This window comes from Pinus tabuliformis, chromosome 1_2 (assembly GCF_031772625.1).
Source record: "Pinus tabuliformis cultivar Carrire ecotype Pingquan chromosome 1_2, CPIR1, whole genome shotgun sequence".
Classification (NCBI taxonomy): Eukaryota; Viridiplantae; Streptophyta; class Pinopsida; order Pinales; family Pinaceae; genus Pinus; species Pinus tabuliformis.
In genome coordinates this window covers 755,989,729-755,999,607 of record NC_142298.1, presented here as the reverse complement: position 1 = coordinate 755,999,607, position 9,879 = coordinate 755,989,729, and the positions used below count along the sequence as shown (strand labels likewise).

The following is a 9,879-nucleotide window of genomic DNA, read 5'->3' as shown; positions in this document are numbered from 1 at the left end:
TGTATTCAACAAAATTTTAATGCTTATCATTCTGTCTTTGAATAATATTTATAGTGCTAGCTAAATTGGGTCGTATTGACTTACTTTTACGATTCCCATATATATCATCATAACTCGTTGGTTTTGATACTTGATTATTTGAAAATAAATGCTAGTTAAATTAGGTAGTATTGACTTAGTTTTCCAATGCTAGTTAAATTATTAACTCAGTTAATGCTATCTTAGAGAACATGTGTACATAGCCAAATTGTAGGATTTCAGTGGCTCGCAGCGATGGATAAAGTTGTTTGAGTGAAAATGGAAGTTGAAGCACAACATGAGAACTCTGCTGCTCTGTGCGAGGCCTTATGCCTTGAACCATCTCTTGGCGCGTGGCTTTGAATGCGGAATATCTCTCTGCATTTGATTTATGGCTATGACCCATGTCTCTGCGCGTGGCATTCCCTATATCTAGCTACCCTATGCGTGTCTTTTGTTTTTCAGGTAAGATGTCTTCATGATTCATAACATCATTTTGGTCTTAGTCTACCATTAAAGTTTCCTGTCGAGATGAGTGGATCACAGTTTTTATCCTTGTAGCTGCGCATGGACATCTTTAGTCTGGAATATGGCCTTTCCCTTTCTGTTTTTCCTGGCACATGGTATGATTCTAAATTGGTTAGATCTTTTTTGGCGCCTCGCATACTAGTTATGGCCTGACAATTGCAGGACTTTCTCACATTTTCATTTCATTCATTGAACTTTCACCTTTTTCCTTACTCGCATCCATGACCATAGATTTGAGTCTCCATGATTATAGATGCCTGCCGATTTTAATCCTCTTCTCATCATCCTGAGCGGGTTTCTTTTCTCGTCCATGTTTGGCATGGACTGAACCTTTTCTTTCTGTCTTACTCTTTGGAGTATATCAGGAGAAAGTATGGTTCTGGTCATCTTAATTTTGCTTCGGATGGGTATTTGATAACCTTATTTCCCCGTTTAAGTGAGTATCAGTCTTATTTAGATTCTAAGATTTCTTGTTGAAGAGGAGCATTCTTCGTTGGGTCTGGATTTGCGGGTGGTATTGATGGTTCAGGCTTCTCGTTTTTGCAATGAAGGCCTCGCGCGGAGCACAGAGGTATGGTATTAGTTCTCCTTCCTGTATCTGATGAGTTGTGCTACTATATTTCAGCTTTTTCCATATCCTCTCTGTGGTTTTTTAGTTTCAGTCTGAGTGGTTCCTTACTCCTTGCAATTGATATGGTAAAGCTAAAATGCTTTTTGCTTCGTTAGAATTACTATTGCAGAGTTATTACCTGATATTTAAGGAAGTATTTGTTTCGAAATTCCCATGCACAATATTTACAAACCATTTCATTATTTCCTGGCCATGCACTGATGCTCGCTGTAGAATAGGGAATTCTTGGTGTATATGCTATTGTCTTGATTGTTCCTGATTTCCATGATACTATGGTATTTTCTTTTCAGTATATTTCCTGCTACAGTCTAATGCTTTTCCATTTTCGTTTCCCTTGGACAGCTCTTAGGTTCAGGGTTCTAGATGGGTCCTTAGGTTTGCAGGTCTCCTGGTTTTTTTGGGGTTAATTTCCGGTAAGGTTTCGGTTTTCCGACTCCTTGCTTTGGAATATTCTGGAATGGTATGGACTCGAGTTTTCATGTTTTGGTACTCATGACACATGGGTTGGCACGTTCCGGATGACTTTCTTAACCGTCATTTTGGCTATGACGTGATCTCTTTCATCAACTAATTTTAAATTTTTAATTAGCTCTATCGGTTTTTATACCCTCGCACATATATCTCATCAGTGCGTAAGGTTGTACTTCCCTGAAAATATTCAACTTTCAAAAATTTCCACTTAAGCAAATCTGATAGGATTTTCTCACTACGATTTCCATATCTATCCGTATATCTGATCCCTCTATATTTCCTGTAGCTTTTATTATCCTCCTAACTTTCTGAGCTACGTGTGTCATTCTTTTTTAGGACGAGCTGTCTCCAGTACTTTCTTTGTCCCTCTCTGTAGTACATATGGAAATCCCATCTGATGTGTCTGCTTCGTCAGCCTTGGTGTGGGCTGTTATAGAGGCAGAGAAAGCCTTTGGTAGTGGATCATTACGTAAAGATTGGCAATATGAGGTGGCAAACACAATTATACCTCCTGTCCATATGACACGGAATAAGGAAGGTGGCAGGGATGATTTCCCGCGACGTAAAAAATATCAGCAGCCCATGAAGACTACTCCGCCACCCTTTCCATGCAAGTCCGTGGTTATGTGGAAGTTGTTCTAAATAGTCTTGCTGCAAATGTTCCCAAAGTAAGACATCCATGTGGATGAGCACACAATACAACCATACAAAATCTCAGTGTTTATTCAGTCCATGATACTTGAATTGATGATTTGACGATTTGCAGGTTGTGGTACTTTGTCAAGTTGAGAAAGCCAAGGATGAAATGCTGACCCAACTTTATAGCTCAGTCAGGTAAGGTTTAATGACAAAATGTGGTTAAGGTACGTCAATAATTAGTTTGATTATTTTCCCATTTCTGTATTTTGCCAGATTGATTTTGATTTTCACTTGAAATCAGGTCTCTTGGGACTTTACGAAAGTAGTGTTTTTTGTCATCCTCTGCAGGTGTAGTAGACACCTGTTGATTGGAGCACTGTACATTTGAGCTTTTGGGGTGCCTTTTCAACTTTTTGTTTAAAAAGGTCCTACATGGATTTAAACTTGGATCGATCCCAAGAGAACTTTTGACTTATCAATTCTATTTTCCTGTGTTGATATGTATGTAGTGTGGGCTCAGTGGCAACACCTTTTAACTTCAATATCAATGACAATGGAGCAACTATGAGCCCTTTTTTGGTTCCTTTTTATCAGCACTCTGTTTTACTCGTTTATGTCTCTTTATTTTGAATTTTAATTTAATTTAATTTTGAATTTATAGACAGACTGTGTTATTGGTTGTTTTGATCAATACTGGTTTGCTTTTCCTGCTTCTGTTGGCATTTTCCTCATTGAATTGGCGAGGGTTCTGTATTTTTCCACTTATATTTATTTGAATTTTAATTTAGTTTAATTTTGAATTTATAGACAGACTCTGTTATTGGTTGTTTTGATCAATACTAGTTTGATTTTCCTGTTTCTATTGGCATTTTCCTAATTGAATTGGCGAGGGTTCCGTGTTTTTCCACTTCTATTTATTTGTTTCCTTCTTATTTACTGATTGGGATTTTGTTTGTTGCAGTATTCATGGGCAATGTGAAGTTATCATGTTTGATGTTACTGCACGATTGACTTACAAGAATGTCCCAACGTGGCACAGAGATCTTTGCAGGTATCTCTTTTGCAGAGGGGTTGGATCTCTAAGTAGAAATGAAGGTTCCTTAATTGTGTGGTGGCACAACTACCTGAACCGATTAGCTAAATATCTTTGTGAATTTCAGGGTGTGTGAGAACATTCCTATTGTTCTTTGTGGAAACAAGGTTGATGTGAAGAATAAACAAGTGAAAGCTAAGCAAGTTACTTTTCACAGAAAGAAGAATCTTCAATACTATGAGATATCTGCAAAAAGTAACTACAACTTTGAGAAGCCATTCCTGTACTTGGCATGGAAGCTCTCAGGGTGAGCCTTTAATCTAGTTTCTGATGCTCCCTACTATGAATGTTATATTAAGAATTTGCATTGATTCTATAATGGGTTATTTTTATAGGGATCCAAACCTTCATTTTGTGGAGTCACCTGCTCTTGCTCCTCCTAAGGTTTAGATAGACCTTGCAACCCAGCAGTAGTAAGTAGAATGTTATTTTCTTATTATTTTTTGTTAACTTTTATTGAAATAATTTGTTCCATTTCTAAAAGATTGAAACTTTGGCTTACAATCTTTTATGTTGTCAGGTACGAGGCAGAACTTGTAGCAGCTGCGGCCTAACCCCTTCCAGATGACAATGATGATGCTTTTGAATAGCTTTGTTAAAATGCTTTTGCATATTTAGGGATTGGCGGATTCAATTAGTTTTGTATCATTGGAGTTTGCTCTTGAGTTCCAACATTTAATTCTGATTTGTATTTGGGGCTTAGAATAGCATTATCACATCTCTCTATATGTGATTTGGGTACTGTGCAGATGTTTTCATCGGTGGAGTTGGCTAAGCTATCTTAGTTCAACTCCATTACAGAGCTATTTTTATATGCTAAGATAGTTTTTCCGTTATATACTCTTGCACGTTTTGCACAAGAACTTTTTGTACTCTTTAAATATTTCAAGAATGCTCAAGTGCCTTTCGTTGTGTACTGTTGGGGGAAATGCTAGTTGCAATGATTGTTGCTTGTAATATACTATGGCTTGTTAAAACTTTCTCTGAAAATTCTAGCTATGTCTGAGGATTTATTTTAACTCTGAAATTGGCTTACATAAAGCTTGTACAATGAACAATTTACCTGGTAGACTATCAAAATAAATGATATTATAAAGTAAGCACTAATACCTTGTATACGGGCCAAATCCTCCCTTTGCAATATTGTTTTAATCCGGGACACTTTCTGTTGCAACTGTCAATGTTTCCGTGGTAAAAACTATTGGTTGGCCCTACGTAATAAGCGAGTCTTCCTCGGTTAAAATCAAAATAATTCACGGGCTACATAAGAAACCTCACAAGCTTTTGATAAGTGATCAGTTAAAGAATATTTGTGATGAGTCTGTTCAGAGTATTAATTTTCAACAATGATAAAAAATATTTTGAAAAAGAAGTTAAAATAACTGGGTTGGCATAAAAACGTTCCATTACAGACCGTTCAAGCGAAAGAATACTCACTCTATAATACTGTGTAATCCAGTTCTAGACATCATACTCACTCTATAATACTGCGTAATCCAGTTGAGCGATGAAGCTATATTTTTGATAACATGATTGAAGCATAAAACTAACCCATACCTGCCACCAACAAAATTCCTACAAGCTTGTACAATTGATAACTGTGGCTATCAAGCCTGCCTGGATATTCTTGTGGGTATGTTGTATGTCAAACACATAAAGGTATCGCCATTTCATTAATTGGGCTCTCGATTGATTTCTGCATAAATATTCGCATTGTATAAATCTAAAGTCGTTTCCATTCAACAGTCTACAGATTCTTCTTTAACTATAGTAAAACTGGGAGATGGAACACTTATCAAAGCTAAGGTAGCATCTTAAATCCAAACTTCTGACTCCCATTTGAAGTAGTAAAACTTGGGCGTAAATTTAGTAATGAATTGAATCCCCTCTTGCTAAACAAAGGTAATATTAATAACCCATATGTGCTGGTTTCTATCAGACAGGAATTTTTGTGGTGGTTTCTCTCATACACGAGTACTATTTGTGAACTTTGAATGTGAAACTACTTTGAAAGAACATTCAAAATGATTTTATTTATTTATTTTTAAATAATTTTTTATATTGTCTCTAGAGAGACAATAGTTTGAATTATGATTTTATTTATTTATTTTTTTAAATAATTTTTTATATTGTCTCTAGAGAGACAATAGTTTGAATTATGGACATATAGTCTCTATAGAGACAATATGTTTTTAATCTCAGCTATTGTCTCTAAAGAGACACAAATGAAGTTGTCTCTAGAGAGACAAATGAAATGGTTTCTAGAGAGACAAATCAAATTGTCTCTTAATAGACAATAATTCTTGTCTATAAATAGAGACAATAATAATATGTGTTCTATATTGTCTTTATAGAGACAAATTTTTGAGACATTATATTTTGAGACACCAGGTTAGAGACAATATTTAAGACAATACACAAGTTTCTTTTTGTCTTAAGTTAAGACAATTGACTCAAATATTGTCTTAAAACCCCTCTACATGTAGTAGTGTATGCAGCTTGAATGATAACGATGGTTGCAGGGAAATTGTTTTGCAGATTCCCTAGTGGAAAGCAAAGCAGATTCCTGAGTGGAAAGCATTTCATCTCCATTGTTGTGGGAAATGACAATTGTTGCCAAACATTTCATTGCCATTGTTGCTTTAACTAACGCATCTATGTCGTTTATGTTGAGAGAAACCGCTTCATGTTTGAAATAAAAAATATACGTATTTCTTCTCGAGGCGTTGTATCATCTGACGCCAATTGAATTTCGAGCTCCACATAATTTGCAGACTAAAGGGATGCCCATCTGATTGTTGACCGAAATCCCATATACGACGAAGCAGAATACTATTGTCCTCCAGCGCAGTTGTCCTATTGTCTTCACCAATTTCTTCTATCAAATTATCTTCAATAATTTCATCTATTATTGTATTATTAATGTAGATGGTATTATATTGTTTCAATGTAATCAATGAGTTGAATTGTTGCAGATCCAAGGATTCATATTATTTAACTTTAACTTGTGCAAAACTATATTATTGTCCAACAATCGTAGATATAGTGTTGTTTCTGGGTGAGTTTTATATATTTTAGAGAAATGTTTGGTTGTTGGCATGTGTTAGAACGATGCAAGTTCTTGTCCGAAATTTTGTATATTTGAAAAAAAAAATGTTATTTTAACTCAAACAAATATAACAAACAATTTAAAAGAAAACAACTTGAGAGGATCTATAATGATGACAATATGATTTAAAATATCAAAATAAATTTTCAAATCTATCTATGCTACTAAGTGAAAAAAATTCCACTGAAAAAACAAAACATATCACACATGTTGTCTCACCATAGCCAGAGTGAATTTTGAGATTTCTTGTGAAATATCTTTGTGTAGGGGCTACCCTTAGTAAGGGCTTGAATAGAGGGATCGACACATTGCTCGCAGGATCTGTTTGTGTATCAGTTGGGTGCATTGCAAAAATGGATGGGAAAATAGCAGAACCCATTATCATCTGCGCTTCATGTTTCATTCTAGGTTAATAAATGTGGTTAACCTGTTTTTGAATTTTAAAATTATAATATACAACAGTTAAAAGTGGTAGCTTCTACTAATTAGTAGGCAGTGGTCCTATATATTTTTAATTAAATAATTAAAAATGATTATAATAATTATAAGTAGAACTTCTGGGTAAATCACATAAAGAGAGACATTTGTTGACGTGTTTCGAACCAATCAGTGTGGCTCGAAATAATTATTTTGATTATTTTTTTTAATAATTATCAAAAAATAATTTATATTTTGAATAATATTTTTAATATAAAATAATAAGAAGAAGTAAAAGATAATTTAAAATAATAATAATAATAAATTTAATTATTTTTAATAATAATAATAATAATAATAAATTCAATTTTAATTATTATTAAAACTATTTTAATTATTTTTAATCATTTAATTAAAAATATAGTAATTATTTAGTTAAAAATATATTTAATTATTATTATATAAAATGAAAATTACTTTTTATAATTAACAGTATAAAATGAAAATATGTAGATTTTATAATTTATAATTAACTATATAGAATGAAAAATAATAGATTTTATAATTTATAATTAACTATATAAAATGAAAATTATTTAATTGTTTATATAAATTTATAATTTTCAGGCTTCTGTGATCCATACTTGAATTATTGAGAAACATTTCGGTAATAATCAAAAGGGATAAACCCTTTCGGCAATAAACTCTTTGAATAATATTATACCTTAGGAATATGAACCCCTAGATTAAAGAACCCAACATATTGATATTATAAACCCAAGGGATTACAAAACCGAAGGAATTATAAACCCAGGGGAATAATATTAAACCCAATGAATTAATATTATAAACCCGAGGTATATAAACTTTGAGATAAATATTGTCTCGATATCAAAATCATGGTCATGGTCAATCATGGTTAACCATGGTCAACCATGGTTGATCATAGTCAACCATTTTTTATAGAATCAAATATGGTCAACCATGATCAATCATGGTTGAATGTCACATTGTCACAAATTTCGTCTCAATATGAAAATAAACCATGGTAAGCCGTGTTCCAACGTCGCATTTTGACAAAGATTGTCTCAATATGAAAATTGACCATGGTCAACCATGGTCCTATGTCTCATTATTATAAGGATTGTCTCAATATGAAAATCAACCATGGTCAACCATGTTTATTTTAGTGTTTATAGTATTTATCTTAGGGTTTATATACCTTGGGTTTATAATATTAGTCCATTGCGTTAAATATTATTCCCTTGGATTCATAATCCCTTGGGGTTTTAGTATTAACCCCTTGGGTTTATTATTTCCTTGGGTTTATAATATCAATCCCTTAGGTTTATTATTCCCTTGGGTTTATAATATCAATCATGGTCAATCATATCCAACCATGGTTGAATGTTGCATTGTGACAAAGATTGTCTCAATATGGAAATCAACCATGGTCAACTATGGTCCAACGTCGCGTTGTGACAAAGATTGTCTCGATATGAAAATCAATCATGGTCAACCATGGTCCAATGTTCAAATACTGGGTTTATAATATTAGTACCTTGGGTTTAATATTATTCACTTGGGTTCATAATCCCTTAGGGTTTTAGTATTAATCCCTTGGGTTAATTATTCTCTTGGGTTTATAATATCAATCCCTTGGGTTTATTATTCCCTTTTGTTTATAATATCTATCATGGTTAACCATGGTTGATCATAACACACCATGGTCAAATGTCGCATTTCGACAAATATTGTCTCAATATGAAAATCAATCATGGTCAACCATGGTCACATTGTGTCAAAGATTGTCTCATGGTCCAATGTCACATTATCACAACCATGGTCAACCTTCGTCCAACGTCGCATTCTAACACAAATTGTCTCAATATGAAAATCAACCATCATGAACCATTGTCAATCATGGTCAACCAGGGTCGAATGTCGCATTGTGAGAAAGATTCTCTCAATTTGAAAATCAATCATGCTCAACCATGGTCCAACATCACATTTTGACAAGGATTGTCTCAATATGAAAATAAACCATGGTCAACCATCTTTGTTTTAGTGTTTATAATATTTATCTTAGGGTTGATATACCTTGGCTTTATAATATTAGTCCCTTTGGTTTAATATTATTCAACGAAGGTCAACCATGTTTTATAAACTCAATTTTGGTCAACCATGGTTAATCAGGGTTGACCATTGGCCAATGTCACATTGTGTTGTAGCGGTACAACCACCCTCCCAAATTTTGCCTTAACTTCATTTTGGAGCCTCCCTACCGACCATCTTCTGCAGCATGTCTTGCACTGTCAAGTACACAAGTTTCAGTGGTTTTCTAGCGGATTGCTAGCCTGTGCATGATAGCTTGTTGCATTCCCCTCACAAGTTGTTTCTCCGGACTTGGTCCAGCTGCAGGTTGAGTATTTCCCTCAAGAAATTGCGCAATTCTGGATGGGAACAAACCTTCCCTCCAAAAATTGCGCAATCCTAACTGATAGCCTGCTAGGCTCTAGAATTGTGTAATCCTTCCTTTCAACCTTCATTGGAAAAAATACGCAATCTAGCCTAGTAGGACTGCTCAGCCTAGAAATTGTGCAATTCTGGGCAACAATTAGCTGCTCAGCCCAGAAATTTCGCAATCCCTCTGGGATAGCCAGCCCAACAGCTAGCAAAAATTGCGCAAATCCACTTAGGACAAATGCTCAACCCAGAAATTGTGTGATCCTGGGAGACAGTCACATGTTCCTCTCAGAAATTATGCAATCCCTCTAGAACAACCATCTCTGCTTAGCCCAGAAATTGCGTAGATTTTCATCCCAGGCTTGCAAACCAATGCATGTGCCTTCAGGTTGACCGGTTCCCTCTGGGACCAAGAAACACTGATTTTCATGCATGGACTACTTCTCCCAAGGCAGCATGCAAATGCATCCCTTGATTCAGGGATCAATTTTTAACAACTGGAGGTTA

General features: G+C 34.6%; 1 pseudogene; it reads left to right on the top strand.

Moving 5' to 3' along the window:
- The first annotated feature begins 2,029 nt into the window (after positions 1-2,029).
- Positions 2,030-3,970, top strand: LOC149207990 (GTP-binding nuclear protein Ran1B-like; annotated as a pseudogene).
- The last annotated feature ends 5,909 nt before the right edge of the window (positions 3,971-9,879 follow it).